This window comes from Pituophis catenifer, unplaced genomic scaffold (genome assembly GCF_029215685.1).
Source record: "Pituophis catenifer annectens isolate HBS135680 unplaced genomic scaffold, rPitCat1.0.hap2 SCAF_4, whole genome shotgun sequence".
Lineage (NCBI taxonomy): Eukaryota > Metazoa > Chordata > Lepidosauria > Squamata > Colubridae > Pituophis > Pituophis catenifer.
The window spans coordinates 2582336-2599628 of NW_027256884.1; positions in this window are offsets into that span (position 1 = coordinate 2582336).

Below are 17293 nucleotides of genomic sequence, written 5' to 3' on the forward strand. Positions count from 1 at the left end.
ATGATGATGATGATGATGATTCACAGCCTTTGAGGCTGGTTAATAGCTCAGCAGCTCGAGTCCTAACCAAGGACCTAGGAACTGTTAAGCTATCGTCGGAGGATGTAAGTTGTTTATTATTATTATTATTATTATTATTATTATTATTATTATTATTACGATTATGATTATTATGATTATTATGATTATTATGATTATTATGATTATGATTATTATATTATATTTGAGGGGCTGCCACAAAGAAGAAGGTGTCAAATTATTCTCCAAAGCACCAGAAGGAAAGACAAGAAACAATGGATGGAAACTAATCAAGGAGAGAAGCAACCTGGAATTAAGGAGAAACTTCCTGACAGTCAGGACAATTAACCAGCGGAACTCCTTGCCTCCAGAAGTTATAGGCGCTCCATCAATGGAGGTTTTGAGCATGGGACTGGATTAGAAGACCACCAAGGTCCCCCGTATTCTGCTTGAGTGATATAAGCCAGCACCCTCACCATTGCACCATCCTGCCTTTTGCTTTTGAGAGAGTGGGGCCGTGCTAAAGCTACCCAAGGTGGCTTCTGGATCTAAGGGAGGACCAGGGCTCGGAGATCCTAGTTTAAAACCTTCCCTGCTGCAATATGCTGGCTTCCAACCGAGACCTAACCAGTGTGAAATTAGCAGTCCCTGCTTGCCAATCTCTGCTCCCCCCCTTCCTCGCCTCGGTCTCCCATTTATTATCCTGATTGCTCTCCGAGGGGAAGGAGAACTGAACCAGTTTTCCATGCCTTGAGACTCCCTCAGACCGGGCCAAAAAAATAATAGGGGAAAAACATTTAATGACGCAGGATGACTTGAGTCTCACTCACTCCCTTCCAGCCAGCCCCCCCAAAATAAATACGGCATAAACTGAGTTTGGCAAAAGGAAATCCAAGGAAGAAAATATGAAATAATAATAAATAAATAAAATCCGGACTAAACTGTCACATTCCTTTTTATCTGGGCATTTTAAGGAAAATTGTAACACACTCCTGGGGAAAAGTTTTCTCTTCCTGAGCGGGTCCTTGGTGGTCTCTGAACTTGGTGGTTTTCTTTTAGGTGTTTCCTAAGCCAACTAGGGAACATCATCAGTGTTAGGAGGGAATTGGGTTTACAGGGAGGAGCAGTAGTGAAATCCAATTTTTTTTTATTACTGGTTCTATGGGCATGGCTTGGTGGGCGTGGTGTGACTTGATGGGTGTGGCTTGGTGGGCATGGCAGGGGAAGGACGCTGCAAAATCTCCATTCCCACCCCACCCTGCTCCAGGGGAAGGATATTGCAAAATCTCCATTCCCACTCCAGTCCTGGGGGAAGGATATTGCAAAATCCCCATTCCCAGCCCACTCTGGGGCCAGCCAGAGTTGGTATTTGCCGGTTCTCCGAACTGCTCAAAATTTCCATTATCAGTTCTCCAGAACCTGTCAGAACCTGCTGGATTTCACCCCTGGGGAGGAGGGAAAGGGGAGGAAGAAGGCTGTGGGGTCCTTGGTGCTCTGTGAACTTGGCGGTTTTCTTCCAGATGTTTTGTTACCCCAAATTAGGTCATATTATCCATTCTAGCAGTGATGCTGTTACGTAGTTTGAGTCATGAACCGTCTGCTAACATAGATAACAAAGCTCAAAGACAATCAACTTTGAGCAACTAGGATGATTAAAGGCTTGGAGACTAAAACGTATGAAGAATGTTTGCTGGATTTGGGTTTGGCTACTCTAGAGAAAAGAAGGAGTAAGGGGGACATGATAGCAGTCTTCCAGTATTTGAGGGGCTGCATCCAATTTTGGTCACCACATTACAAAAAAGATGTTGAAACTTTGGGGAAAGTGATGGGGAAGAACAACTAGGATGATTAAAGGGCTGGAGGCAAAAACATACGAAGAACGGTTGCAGGATTTAGGTTTGGCTAGTCTAAAGAAAAGAAGAATTAGGGGTGACATGATAGCAGTTTTCCATTTAAGGGGCTGCCAAAAAGAGGAGGGGGGTTCAACTTATTTTTCCAAACCCCAGAAGGCAGGACAAGAAACAAGGGATGGAAACTAATCAAGGAGAGAAGCAACCTGGAATTAAGGAGAAACGTCCTAACAGTGAGGACAATCAACCAGTGGAACAGCTCGCTACCATAAGTTGTGGGTGATCCATCACTGGAAGTATTTAAGAAGAGAATGGACGGACAGAGTTGAATAAATGTTAAATTAGGATTTATGGGGAAGGCTGCTTTGAAATGTTATATTAATATACACAAAGAATGTTAAATGTTAAAGTAGGATCTATTATACAGTCTTAAAGTGGAAGGTTGCTTTGAAATGTTGTAATAATACATAGATATAAGTTTTGGGGAGGACAAAAAGGGCAAATTATTGCTAAATTGGGAGTTATAATAATATTATGCTAAACTAGAAGTTATCATACAATGTTATAGCAGACTGCTTTTTTTTTTTAAATGTATGGTAAAAGGGGAAAGTAACAATATTAATAATATTTTTAGTAAGTAAGGGTCAGTATATAGAGGAGGGAGTAAGGCGATGGTAAAATATTATGTAATCTGTTATGAATTAGCTTTTTGGTGTGAAGAAGTCACGGGGGGGATGGGTGGTGAGGGGGGGTTAGGGAGGAGGGGGGGAAGGAAAAAAGGGGGAAAAATTTGTATTTGAAAACTTTTTCAATAAAAAAAAAAAGAAGAGAATGGACGGTTACTCAATCTAGGGTCTCCTGCTTGAGCAGGGGGTTGGATTAGAAGACCTCCAAGGTCCCTTCCAGCTCTATTCTGATTGAAAAAGCACCAAGGACCCCTCATTTCAAGTCAACTCTGAACTAGAAACGTACTCCTTCCTTGAGTCCTCTTCCTCTTTAAGAGCAAACCCTACAGGAAGTTCAAAGGAGAACCAATCCTAGAAAAGGAGTTGGTGCAAACACCAATGCAGGTGTGTTGGGAGAAGGAAGGCAGAGGTGTCCCTCTGAGCAACAGGCAAGGCTCAGCAGAAAGCAGGCGTGTCCTTCCGTCCAAGAACCATGGATTGTGGAGATATGGGCTGCTGCAGGAGAGCAGGGCTGGGGTGCTCACCCCAAGAAGTCTACAGGAGAGCAGGACTGGGGTGCTCACCCCAAGAAGGCTGCAGGAGAGCAGGACTGGGGTGCTCACCCCAAGAAGGCTACAGAGAGCCAGATGTGGAGAGTCCACAAGAGCAGTAAGTGACACCTTGTGGGGAGCTGTCTCAAAGGGGTCTCTTCAAAAGACACCTGGGCTGAGGAACAACAAGAAGATGTTTGCTTCTCATCCAAGAAGCTTCATCTCTTGAAAAAACACCTTTGAGACAACTATGATGACCCGGGAGACTGAGAACCTCCATAGACACTTTTGGGGAGCTGTTGACTCTAAAAGGGGTCTGTGAAAGGACCAGCAGCCTGCAAAATGGCCAGCGCTCGACCTGTTGGTGCCCCTGTCCTCTGAAGACCAGCAGTTGTTGGCTATAAAAATGAGTAGAGAGAGAGCGTGCAAGAGCCGAGTGTGATGGTGTTGGAGTGAGAGGGATGATGGCTTGTGTTAGTTTGGGAACCTAAAACAGCCTGCAGAAAAACCTGTTGTAAGCATTTGCTGTGTAGTGTTGGCGTCTAGTAGTATGAATACCATTATGGGGTCCTCTATGCTCTCTGAGTTTGGTTGCTTTCTCTTTTTTTTTTTTTTTCAATTTTTATTTATAAGTACAAACTGAACAGAACAATGAAACGTACAAAACATAAAAACATAAACACCCATTTCAATACATGTCCAGTTTGTCGCAACTGTAATATACATTTCTCTTCGTATTTTGACTCTTCCTTATTTGGTCCTTCCCTTTTGTCTATCTACTATTGATCTTTGTTAACCTATGTCTGTTCTTTGTTTCCATCATACTATATTTGGTCAATTTGTTTACTTCCTATGGCTTCATCTCTTTCCTATCTTTCAACCAACTATACCACTTTTCCCATACTAAGTAAAAGTCATGTTCTTCCCTATTTTGTAATTCCTTTGTGAGTCTATCTAATTCCGCACATTCCATAGTTTTATTGATTACTTTATCTGGTGTTGGTATATCACTACTCTTCCACTGTTGCGCGTATAGTATTCGTGCTGCTGTTGTCATATGTATAATTAAATATGTTGTTTCTTTTTCGTAGTGTCCATTCACTATGCCTAGTAAGAAGCTTTCTGGTCTTAGTTCTATCTTTTGGTGTGTTATTTCCTCTATTTGTATTTTGATCCTTTGCCAATATTGTTTCGCCATTGGGCAGGTCCACCACATATGGTAATAGGTGCCTTTGTGGTGGTTGCATTTCCAACCTGTTGATGGCGTGCCGGGGAATATTCTTGCCAAATTGCCAATGTTTTCTAGGTAATATAATCAGTGCTAGAAGGGAGGGGGTATGGAATGAGGAGGAGGAAGAGGAAGAGGAGGAGGACTGTTGAGTCCTTGGTGTTCTCTGAGCTTGTCTGTTTTCTTCCAGACGTTTCATGAACCAACTAGGTAACATCATCAGTGCTAGAAGGGAGTTGGATTTGCTCTGTTTATCTTTGTATTCCAGCGCTGAGACACAAAAATAGAGAGCAATCAGGCATCTCTTAGACTTCCTAGTCTGCCTTCAAATTGTATGTTAGAATGTGAGGCACTTTTAGATGCTATATACGATATTGGAGTAAGAAGCTACTGTAACTAGGTAAGGATCGTCAATGTTAGTGACTAGGACTGATGATGTTACCTAGTTGGGTCATGAAACATCTGCAAGAAAACCACCAAGCTCAGAGAGCACCAAGGACCCCACAGTCCTCCTCTTCCTGAATGTGTGACTCTTTTGTTTTGTCTCTAGTTCGGGCGCCTACTTTGTCATCCCTCCGAATCCAGCAAAGAGGAAAGAGTTGCAAAGAAGTAAGTTGGTTGGGTTGGGTAGTTTGTTAACCAAGCCTCACACAGTAGTAGGTTTTTGTCTGACCATGCGAAGAGGTTTGACGTATATTTAATATTCCTCGGTTGCTAGAAAGTAAAAGCAGTAAAGTTTCCCCTATCCAGTCATGTCTGACTCTAGACGGAAGTGCTGATCTTTGTTTCTTGGCCAAGGGAGCTGGCATTGTCTGAAGATAATTTCCATGGTCATGTGGCCATCATGGCTATATGCCAAAGGCGCACAAATCACTGTTACCTTCCCATCAAAGTGGTACCTATTTATCTACTCACATTTGCATGCTTTCGAACTGCTAGGTGGACAGGAGCTGTGAGGCAAGAACGGGAGCTCACCCATTGCATGGCGCTTGGGTCTCAAACCTTAGCTGTCAGCTTTCCAGCTTTCCAGCCAGCATCTTTAATTGCTGAGCCAACACGCCCCTCCCCATTGCTAGAAGATCTCCAATGAAAAAAATAGATCGAAAGGTCGGCGGTTCGAATCCCTAGTGCTGCATAACGGGGTGAGCTCCCGTTACTTGTCCCAGCTTCTGCCAACCTAGCAGTTCGAAAGCACATAAAAAATGCAAGTAGAAAAATAGGGGCCACCTTTGGTGGGAAGGAAACAGCGTTCCATGCGCCTTTGGCGCTTAGTCATGCCAGCCACATGACCACGGAGACGTCTTGGACAGCGCTGGCTCTTCGGCTTCGAAACGGAGATGAGCATCGGCCCCTAGAGTCGGGAACGACTAACACATATATGTGCGAGGGGAACCTTTATCTTTACCTAAGTCTTGTATGTATATATTTCAGGATTTCTACTGAGTTCTGTTTTGCTTCTGTTGTGTTTCAGTTGCTAATAAAGAGCTAGAAAATTGGACAAAATGGAAGGCCCGGCAAAAAACAGGCCCAATCAGCTTGAAACCTCAGAAATTAGGTAAGTCGGGAGGAAATGAACGAGAGATGAAAGTTTCCACATGGAGGTGCGTTGTGTTGATTTTTTTATTATTATTATTGAATCCTGAAAAATTCAAACTGTATTTTGCAGATCGGTTGTTGGAAATGGAAGAGAAACAGTGTTATTTTAAGAAAGTTTACTAGTCTTTTTTTTTTTTCCTGCCTTCTCTTTTAACTCTGGTTAATGAGGTTTGCATTTTGATACATCTGTGGAATAAAATGTTTGAAGAGTTTGCAAAACGATCTGTGGAATCCGATGAAAGTGGAACGTTAAAAATGTCTCTCTCTTTTTTTTTAAGAAGGATGTCCTGAAAAATAGCAGTATAATTTTTTTAGAAAAAAAATATATTTATGGAAATTCAGTACTAATTCAGGATCAATCAAGTCAAGTTGTTAAAATTAAGATTGCTTTGAAATGGTAGGAAAGTATGAAGTAAGTAAGCAGATGCTTTTACGGTAACCCCAGATCGTAACATTGGAATGCCCCAAAATTAGAATGCAATAACAATGAAACAGTAAATCTATAAAATCGAGTGATAGAAGAAATATTAGATATAAAACAGGTACAACAGAATAAAGACAAAACTACAGTTAAGAACTGAAGGATTTCTTTGTTTTTTGTTTTTTTTTAAACAAAACTTTATTAAACATATAAAAGTAAAATACTATACTATGTATATACAAGATACATATATATTAATACAAATGACAATACATAAAAAGAAAAAGTGACTTTGGTCATACATCCATTATCTTATTAACGGTGCATATTTGTTAATTATTATTATTATCATACAAAATTTTTCATTTACTCTCATTTCTGCGAGTTATCCAATCATACCACCTATTCCATGCTATATAACATTTTGAGTCTACCTTGTCCATTTCAAATGTTAGTTTGTCCATTTCCGCGCAATTATAGATTTTTTGGATTATCAATGGATCTGTTGGCAGTTGGTCAGTTTTCCAATATTGGGCGAGCGCCAATCTAGCTGCAGTGACTATGTGTAACATTAAATACTTTATTTCTTTCCTATAGTTTTCTTTAATCATCCCTAATAGGAAAATCTCTGGTTTAAGTTCTATTTTTTCCAATGTTATTTCTATTAGCCAAATTCTTATTTTTTCCCAATACTTCCTAATTTTTGGGCAAAGCCACCAGACGTGGAAGAAAGTACCCTGTGCCTGTTTGCACTTCCAACAAGTTTAGATGTTTAAATTTAAGTTTAAATGAGAGCAAAGCAAACCTAGAAACATGGTTGCCTTGCTGGAAAGGCACATCTGGAAGAAAAGAATTCAATTTTTTAAGGATTGAGTTCATCAGCCATTAAAAACCTGACCCTGGTTTCATTGTAAATGGGCTGTGGGCAGTGATGGGATTCAGCCGGTTCGGGTCGGGTCAGGAGAACCGGTTGTTAAATGCTGGCTGGCCCCTCCCTTCCCCGCATCTTCCAGGAGTCCCCACGCGTCCCGTTTTTGCTCCCAGGAGGCTGCAGGGAGGCCTACTAGGCCCAAAAGGGGGCACAGTGGGGTTCTGCCCCCCCACAGCCCATTTTTGCTCCCAGGGGGGTGCAGGGGGCCAAGCACTGCCTGTCACAGCCCCTGGCCATGCCCACCATGGCCACGCCCACCCAGCCAGTCATTAGGGCAGAGAACCGGTTGTTAAATTATTTGAATCCCACCACTGGCTGTGGGGAACCAAATTCTCTTCTTGACAAACACTGCAAGGATGAACATGTTTTTCAACCGGGAACTTACACAATTTCCCTTTGATGTGCGTGGAGAGGCATGGTCTGCAGGAGGAAAAAACATCTGTCGCATCCGTCTTTCTAAAATCTGCAATTTGGAGAATCGCCAACAGATCTTTTGAATTGCAATGATCACGATATTCTGTTGATTGGAAGATAAATTGAAGCTCCCTGTTTCAAATCACGGATTAAATTTTATGCCTTCCCTATTAGGCCGCTGAAAGGGAGAACTTCCATTCTCATTTCTCATTCCCTCCCCCCCACCCCCGTCTAGTTTTATACTCAAAATGGGTGAGAAAAGGATTTTTAAAAATAGAAATATCATAAACGCTTAGCACTTTTCCTGTAGGGAATAGGGTGTGTACAGAAGGTGAGTTTCTCATAATTTAACAACCGGTTCGCCCCACCACCGAAAATGTGAGTGTGCTTGCATGCATGCAGCCTTCTGGATATGCACTTTGATCATGTGCACGCTTGCACGCATGCACACGGCTTTAAAAATGCAGCTAAATAGGATGGCATAGCGCCAGAACAGGGGGACAGGGTGGGCGGGGTGGAGGTCACTACTACCGGTTAGCCGGAACCAGTATGAACCAGCTGAATCCTACTCCTGGGTGTCTACATTCTGAGTTCTGCAACATTGCAATGCACGTGGAACTTGCAATTTTTTAAAGCCCGGTGCAGATCTGTGCCTTAGATTTGACCCTCATTATTTTGTGTGTGTGTCAGAGGTGGGTTTCAGCAGGTTCTGACCAGTTCTGGAGAACCGGTTGCGGAAATTTTGAGTAGTTCGGAGAACCAGTAGTAAAAATTCTGACTGGCCCCGCCCCCATCTATTCTCTGCCTCCCAAGTCCCAGCTGATCAGGAGGAAATGGGGATTTTGCAGTATCCTTCCCCCCAGGAGTGGGGTGGGAATGGGGATTTTGTTGTAACCTTCCCCTGGAATGGGGAAGGAATGGAGATTTTACAGTATCCTTCCCCTGCCATGTCCACCAAGCCACGCCCACCAAGTCATGCTACGCCCACCAAGCCACACCCACAGAACTGGTGGTAAAAATTCTGACTGGCCCCGCCCCCATCTATTCTCTGCCTCCCGAGTCCCAGCTGATCGGGAGGAAATGGGGATTTTGCAGTAACCTTCCCCAGGATTGGGGAGGGAATGGAGATTTTGCAATATCTTTTCCGCAGGAGTGGGGAAGGAATGGGGATTTTGCAGTAACCTTCCCCTAGAGCGGGGAGAGAGTGGAGACTTTACAGTATCCTTCCCCTGCCATGCCCACCATGCCACGTTCACCAATCCATGCCACGCCCATCAAGCCACACCCACAGAACCGGTAGTAAAAATTTTTGGGTGTGTGTGTTTATTTTGATAAGCTTGGGTATCAATTTAATGTGTCTGTGAATATTGGCTGTTTTAAATCTTTATTTAGGGTGAGTTCCACATTGCTGCTGTTTTAATATCTCACGTCGTATTTACAGGAGGAAGAGCCACCGAGGCTGAAGTCAGGGAAAAACAGCAATTTGAGTACATCCAATCAAAATACCAGCAAAAGGTCAGTTGAAATGTAGCTGTCGCCTCTCATTCGTTGCACGGAACAAGAAGAGAAATATGTTGTCTAACTTAACCTTTCCATACGCAGGGAGGGAAAAAAATATTCCAGATTGGAGCAAAGAGCAAACATCAAATTGCACTTCGCTTTGTAAAGTTTATGAGTTTACCCCAGGCTCAGAAACTATAAGGTTGTGTTTTTTTTTTTTTTAAAGGAACGGGAAACGAAAACATCTGGATTTCCTTCCCGCTCCCCAACCTAATAATATTATATATCCATGGATTTTGTTCTTTTGCCTACCACAATCAAAGAGTTTTCCTCTAGCTAATCTGTTTGGATTAAAACACATTTTTTTGCAAAGCTGCTTTTTTTAAAAAAAAAAGATTCCGACCATTTAAACAAACAAATACTGTATATTGTTTTAGCCTTGGTAGGATAATTCTAATCTTTTCCCCTCTTCTCCGCTGTAAGGTTCAAAAGTCAAGAAGGACATACAACACATGTAGAAAAACATCTGGAAGTTGGATGGCATGTCTGCGGCCATCAACTTTTTTTGCTATGTTCTGTGGACACCCCTGTTCTCCTCCATGTTAATTTGTACAAATCTGTTGTGTTCCGTGAGCAGCCTGCGGAGCTGGCAGCAGGGTGAGGAGGCTGGGGAGGAACATGGGCCAGTCCTGGAGTCTGGGGGAGGCTCGAACGAGGGCTCTGAGTCGGAGGCAGAGAAAGGGCCATCTGGGAGGTACGCGCTGCCTCCAGAGTCTCCAGAGTCGGACCTCAGCGAAGCAGAGGAACAGGGGGAGCCTGTTCCCAGTCCATGCATGCGCAGAGCTGCCAGAAGGCAAGAACAATTAAAACAAAAGGGACGACTCAGGAGTAGGGCTTGGAGATGATTGGCCCCTCCCATAAGACTTAAAAGAGAAGCAAAGGCACATGGGCCTTTGCAGGAAGCAACGTTGTTAATTCAGTTCAGTTTAAAGCCTGAAGCTCTGTTTGATTCTGGAGTCCGTGTGGCTTTGCCAATTAGGTCTTTGGCAGCGTGTCAAGGGAGATAAAGGTGGGGGATTATCAGCCTTATTCCGAAGGATTCTTTACAACTATTTGGGACTCATCTGTGAATGAACAGAATTCACAGCTATTGCAATAAAAGAGGTTTTTGGGACTCAAACTGACTCAGGAAGCCTAGGTCAGTACAAAATGAAACATGTAGACCTATAGACAATTCCCAAAATTTGAGACAAATAAATCTTCTCTTTACTAAAACCAGAAACCTATATACGACACTCACAAACTGCTGTCCTTCTCATGACAAGAACACACTTGAGCTGAATTTTATTTTTGGATAGTCTTCCTTTCTTAACACGGTGGGGTCCTCGCTCTCTGAGCTTGGTTGTCCTCTTGTAGACATTTCATTACCCAACTAGGTAACATCATCAGTGCTAGTGGGGAGTGGGGTTTGTTTGGGCCCCTTGTCTTCTCCCAAAGCTTGTCACAATTGTGTTATAAGAGGCGTCAGTTTTTGCAGCATTCAAAATTGGCATTTATGGCGGGCGAATAAGAGCCGGCTTTTTGGATGAGAATGTGTGGTATCACTCTCTGATTTGATTCATGCACAGCGCACAACCTCGTCAAGAAATGTGGTTTGCTTTTGGCTCAGTCTACCCTCCCGTGAGGGTTACGCATGTGTGAATCATGCCACCATGGTTTGTTAAACCAACTGCGGTCAACGGCTGAAACAAAACCTGAGCGCGGTGTGTGAACTTTGGGTATGTAACGTTTGTGTCTTTTGGGTATTCTCTTCCCATGACTTCTGGGTACAGATGAGATCACCGTTGCAACAATTTGGAAATAAGCTGTGATTCACTGGACCGAAGTATGTACTTTTCGGCCCCCGACTGCTTTTTTTCCAAGATTTTTGAGAAATTGAGGAAAAACGCTTGCTCAATTGTATTTCGGCATATTTTGGCATCATGTCAATGGTACATAAACTGCACAACCTGTGTTGTTCTAGTACAGGTAATCCTTGACTCACAACAGCAATTTAACAAGCGGTTTTCCCGAACCGGTCTGAACCATCTGAATCCCACCACTGGTTCCAAGTTACAACAGCACTATAAAAAGGGACTTATGACTGTTTTTCACACTTATGACCGTTGTGACACCCCTCACTTGATTTACATTTGGATGCTTGACAGCTGACTCACATTTATGACGGTTGCAGTGTCCCGGGATTACAGCCATGTTGCTAATTTAACAACCAACAAATGTGGCAAGACAAGTCATAAAATGGGGCATTTACAAATGTCTTACTTAGCAACGTAGGTTCTGGGCTCAATTGTGGCCATAATTCAAGGACTACCTTTCTCTCTCTGTCTCTTGGAGGTAACAAAGCTGGGGGACTTAGATTCACAAAGATGATGTGGAACGGCTGACTTGAGCTAGGGAGTCCTCGACCTGCGACAATAATTGAGCCCAAAATTTATGCTGCTAAGTGAGAGATGGGTTAAGTGGTATTCTCTGAGCAAAAAAGGAGTTGTCGTTTATTAGAGAGCCTGCCCGCTTGCAGAGGAGGTGAATTGTCCCATTCTTCTGTGGCATCTTCCAAAAGTGAACTTTTGGGTGAACTTAAAAAAAACAATGTTTTTAAGGGTGCCCCTTCTTCTGGTTTCAGCTAAAGAAAGAAGACTACGAGAGAAACAGGAGAGAGGCTGAAGAAGCCGAGATTTTGAAAAAGAAAGCCGTCCAAAGAGTCAAGGTAAGATAGACCCCACGAGGTGGGCATCGTGGTGTACACATGAGCTGCCATTGTCGAACTTGGGCAATAGCACATCTTCTCAGTATAAATTATTTTGGAGCCACGCTAGTGGCCTGATTCACGTGGAATGTTTAACCGTGAAAGGCGAAAATTTTTCAAGAGGCAACTGGACTTGGTTGTTTTTTCTTTTGAAGATGTTTCGCTTCTCATCCAAGAAGCTTCCTCAGCTCTGACAGGATCAGAAGTGGTATTCAGCCGGTTCAGGCGAATCGGTAGCGGAAATCATGGGTGCACATATGCAGAGCGTCCATGATGACGTCCGGGCGGGTGGGCGGAGCTTCCTGCCACCACCACTGTTTTGGCTTGGCTTAAAAGAAGGGACCCCCCCTTCGCCTTTGAGGGCTAATTGGGATCTACAATCCAGAAATGATCTGGGATCAAGGCGAAGGAGTAGATAAAGTCCGTTCAAAGACTAAATTGTATTCTATTTAGGTTTAAAGGTGACTGATTGTATTTAGTTCAAATACTCTCTTTTTATTTTTAAAAAATTACCTGGCTCAAAGGCAAATACAGAAGATACATTTTTAAAAAAGAATTCAAGTAGTATTAAGTCGTCTGTCACCTTGTGAGATGGGTGATCAACAAATTTAATAAATTTAACAAAATAATTTTTTTTAAAAAAATTAAGATTCCCTAGATAGATAGTAACGTTGCTCTTCTGTCAAACTAAAAACTATGAGTTGGCAGTGATGTTTGGAAGGAGTAGAGTGAAGACATGAGGTGTAAATCATCTAACAAACTACAGTTATTGAAAGAACAAGTTATTCTATAGGAAAAGCAAGTCACCTTTAAAAAAAAATGTTATGTTCCTAGCTGCTTTCCCCCCAAAAAAACTATAGTTATGATTTGTCATTAATCTGGGGATGGAAAGATAAGTAATAAATGATAAAAGCAAATTTTCTTCTTACAGCGTTGTCCAAGGAAGAAATGAACATTTTAAATCTAGGGAAGGGAATGCAGTATTAAACTACAGGTTAGCTTTCTCGATCTCGTCTGTGACATACAATTTTTAAAAAAACTTTCATTCTGAAAAAGAGGCTCAAAAGAGGCTCTTAGGGCAGATTGCAGAGCTCCAAGGAAAAATACAATTGCATTTTGAGGGGGGAGCTCATTTTGTTATATTTAGCTTCTGGCCAGTGGTGAAATCCAAATTTTTTTTACTACCGGTTCTGTGGATGTCGCTTGGTGGGCGTGGCAGGGGAAGGATACTGCAAAATCCCCATTCCCACCCCACTCTGGAGCCAGCCAGAGGTGGTATTTGCCGGTTCTCCGAACTACTCAAAATTTCCGCTACCGGTTCTCCAGAACCTGTCAGAACCTGCTGGATTTCACCCCTGATTCTGGCTGACCTGATGCTTTTCTCTCCTAGGCTAATAAACTTGAAGAAAAAAGAAGGGAGCAAGAATGGCAAAGGCAGCAGATGCTCAGGGAAGACCACGCTGCGTAAGTTTTGGGCATCCAAGAAAGCAACGCTTTCGTCTCAAAGAGGAAGTCAACAGAAGAGACTATTTGTAGCTCAGGGTTGAAACGTCTATGGAGATTCTCCATCATCCAGGTTGTCCCAAAGGTGCTTTTTCAAGAGGTAGACTGGCCTTTCTGGTTTTTCTTTGAAGACGTTTCGCTTCTCATCCAAGAAGCTCCTTGGATGAGAAACGTCTTCAAAGAAAACCCAGAAAGTCCAGTCTGTCTCTTGAAAAACAAACACCTTTGGGTCAGGGTTGAAAAGTGGGGTCCTTGGTGCTCCCTGAGTTTGGAGGTTTCCTTGCAGACATTTCATGACCCAACGAGGTAACATCATCAGTGTCAGAAGAGGATGGGGTTTATGGAGAGGAGGAGGAGGAGGAGGAGGAGGAGGAGGAGGAGGGATTCCTTTGGTGCTATCTGAGTTTGATATTTTCTTGCAGGCGTTTTATTACCAAACTAGAGAATAGCATCAGTGCTAGAAGGGAGGAGGGTTTGTGGAGTAGAGAAAGAAGAGGTCCTTGGTAGTCTCTGAGCTCGGTTGTTTTCTTGCAGAAATTTCATTAACCAAACTAAGTAACAACATCAAAGCTTAGATAATCACCTGATAACATCACCTAGTTTGGGTAAGAGCCGAGGTGGTGCAGTGGTTAGAGTGCAGTACTGCAGCTACTTCAGCTGACTGCAAGTTCAGCAGATCAGCGGATCAAATCTCACCGGCTCAAGGTTGACTCAGCCTTCTGTCCTTCCGAGGTGGGTAAAATGAGGACCCAGATTGTTGGGGGGCAATATGCTATTTAGTATACTGTCTTTGGTGTCCTCGGAGAGTGGGCGGCATAGAAATATGACTAATAAAAAATAATAAATAAAATAATAATAATGAAATGTCTGCAAGAAAACAACCAAGCTCAGAGACCACCAAGGACCCCACAGTCCTCCTCCTCCCCCCCCAAAAAAACCCCATTCCCTTCTAACACTGATGACGTTATCTAGTTTGGGACATGAAACGTTGTAAGAAAACAACCAAGCTCAGAGACCACCAAGGACCTCTTCCTTCTGTTTCTCGACTCAGCCTTAAATTCTGCATTTATTTAAACCAGGTTTTTGAAGTCTGCAATCTCCACCCCCACCCCAAAACCCTCTTTAGAGCAGTCTTACTAAACGCAGAAAGACAAACGCAACCTAAACAGAAACGAGACCGGGTTTCCTAGGGTTGGGGGGGGGGGGGCGGGAAGAAATGGCAGCCTGTTTTTTTTTTTTGTTGTTTGTTTGTTTTTGTTTTGTTTTGAGAAGCAGGGAGTGGATGATGTGATCCCACAGAGATTTTCCCAGGCTGGCTGATTTTTATGAGTCATGAACCCCCCCTGAGAGCATGAATCACATAGTTGGTAAAGAGTTAGTTGGGTTTTCCCCGCTTTCCTAAATTCTCTTTGGAGCCTCGTAATCTTTGCTCTCCAAACCGTCGTGAAATTGCTCTTGTTGTTGTGATCTCTGCTTCCCCCCCTCCTGTGCTCTTGACGATTGGATCAACGTCAAGTTTTTAACCAGACAAAAGAGAAAACTACAAGGAGTTGTTGTTGTTGTTTTTTTTAAACCTCCTTCTTGACTTCAGTAATTAAGGCCGTTTGGATGCCAGCAAGGGCGCTGGTGTAATTGTTTCCATTAATCTGACTTCCAAACTGGCTTGAAAATAGCCGGAGCAGATTGCCCACACAGATGGGCAGAGTCCGGGACATCTAGAAAAACCAGGGGCTCATAGTTCATCATTTCTTTAGAGTCTGGATTTATGGGGAACCGCTTTTCGAAATCATAAATGAAACCTCGGGACCCGAAATTGCTTCCGGCAAAACGCACTTAATAAGTTAGCAACAAAAGGGAAGGTGCGGGAAACGGCAGAAGCTGCCAACGAGGAAGAAAATGGCCCCGAAACAATGTGAAAAAGTATCGGCGATAAAAATGGCTGATTGGAAAAGTTAATGAGAACTGAAATAAGGGGAGCGGGGGGGCAAAAAATTCCCATCGATCTTTCCCCATTGCTGTGCAAAACACAAGATTGGATTCCCCCAGCCTTATAGTGTTGAGGAAATATGAAAATAGCGAACTGTACGTAGGGTGAAAGATTTTAGCATCCGATACGGTTCGTCCTCGACTTATGACCACAAAATTTCTGTGGCTAAGCGAGACATGGCTTAGATGAACTTCGCCCCGTTTTGCGATCTTTCTCGCCACGGTTGTTAAGTGAAACACAGCACTTTTTTAAAATTAGTAACTTGGTTGTTAAGTGAACCTCTCTTTCCCATTTGACTTCGATTGTCCGAAGATCACATGATCTCAGGACATTACAACCGTCATAAGTGCAAATCAGTGGCCGAGCGTCTGAATTTTGATCCCAATTGCCTCATTGTGCCACTATTCGGCCATTTAACTGTCCCGTTAGGCCATAATGAAACCAATACATTATAAGGATTGAGAGTCACAAATCGGATTTAAGTCATCCTGCGGTTTATTGGGCTCTCGTTCAGCAGATTGTAGTTTGCAGATAGTCCTCGACTTACGACAGTTCATTTAGTGACCGTTTACAACAGCAGTGAAAAAAGGGACTTACGACCATACTTGTCCATACTTAATGACCGTAGTAGCAGCCCCATGGTCACGTGATCAAAATTCAGATGTTTGGCAGCTGATTCATATTTATGACAGTCGCAGAGTCCCGTGATCACCTTTTGTGACCTTCTGACAAGCCAAGTCAATGGGGAAGTCAGATTCACTTAACAACCAGGTTACTAACTTAACTAACTGACTTAACTTATCTAATTTAACAACTTCAATGATTCACTTAACAACCGTGGCAAGTAAGGTCGTATAATGGGGCAAAACTCACTTAGCAAACGTCTCACCTAATAACAGGAATTTTGGGCTCAATTGTGGCCATAAGTCAAGGATTATCTATATTCAGCAAGCCAGAGTTTTAAAACTCTGTTCCTGGCTTTGATTGGATCGATTTCAGTTCTGCTCAGCACTTATAAAGTTAACACCGATATCTATATTTTTTTTCCTATAATTTTTCCAAAGTTGGTTTCAGCTGAACAGAATACAATGCAGGGGTGAAATCCAGCAGATTCTGACAGGTTCTGGAGAACCGATAGCAGAAATTTTGAATAGTTTGGAGAAACCAGCAAATACCACCTCTGGCTGACCCCCAGAGTGGGGTGGGAATGGGGATTTTGCAATATCCTTCCCCTGCCACGCCCACCAAGCCACACTCACAGAACTGGTAGTAAAAAAAATTGAATTTCACCACTGATACAATGAATACTTCATCTGGTCTCGTGACAATCACCTTAAGAAAACCACGTGAAGGCAGAAAAAACTACTTTCAAGTTTGGCATCGCATTTCAAGTTCTGAAAACTTGATCTGGCCAATGGGGGGAAACAAAATGAATAAACTCAGATTTATGGAACCATAGTGATTTGTGCACCGCAGTGGCCGGGTTCACATGTGACGTTAAGCCACAACTAAACAAGCTTAAGTTTGTAAATTACTGAGGATTAGTCATGCTTTCAACATGACTGTCGAAGTGGCTGGAAACCAGATTAGTGACTTGTTAAGCATCTGTTTTGCGTTTCAACAGCCTGCTCAAAACATCAAGCACTTTTTGCTAGACAAAAGAAATACTAGACATGTATTTATAGCGGTCTGACAAGCTGTATGGTAACTTTGTAAAATATTAGGATTCCCAATGTTCATTGCAGCAAAATTATATAGTTGGTTGCAAAGACGATGTTTTTCATAACAGCCAGATAAGTACCAGATACACTTGAGGTTTTACA